This window comes from Poecilia reticulata, unplaced genomic scaffold, assembly GCF_000633615.1.
Source record: "Poecilia reticulata strain Guanapo unplaced genomic scaffold, Guppy_female_1.0+MT scaffold_746, whole genome shotgun sequence".
Classification (NCBI taxonomy): domain Eukaryota; kingdom Metazoa; phylum Chordata; class Actinopteri; order Cyprinodontiformes; family Poeciliidae; genus Poecilia; species Poecilia reticulata.
In genome coordinates this window covers 17478-18027 of record NW_007615492.1, presented here as the reverse complement: position 1 = coordinate 18027, position 550 = coordinate 17478, and positions in this window count along the sequence as shown.

Sequence of the window (550 nt, the reverse complement as noted above, 5' to 3'; positions counted from 1 at the left end):
GTGTCGCCTCAAAGTTCTTTGATGGCTGTAAAACAGCAATGATGCTTCATTCAGGGGAGAAAAAGGTGGAACAGGTTTTGATTGGTTGCTTTAGCCAATAAATGATGAAATGAAACATCCTGTGACTAAAACTGAACCTGAATCTGTAACAACAGCTGGTTGTAAAGAGGAGAAGAGCTAAGAGACGTGGTCTGTGGGAGATCATTTCACTCCGGTCTCTAGTAAATTAGTCTAAGAAATGAAGACGGTTGTGATGTCAGGATGGAGGTTTCTGCTCCAGCTGGAACTGGATCAGGTATTAACTTAACTCTCCTCACGAGAAGCAAGAAGATCCCTGACATATTGTGGCACCTCAACAGAGGGAGGGACAGGAGGCCGAACTAATCCGTGGGAGGGAATGAGCTACAAATGGGAAGAGTTCCTGGTCACTGCTGAAGGAAATCTGAAAGGGATCACCTGTCACACGTTCACCGAACTGCATGGTGTGTAGGACGAGAGAGGACGAGAGAGAACGAGAGAGGACGAGAGAGGACGAGAGAGGACGAGAGAG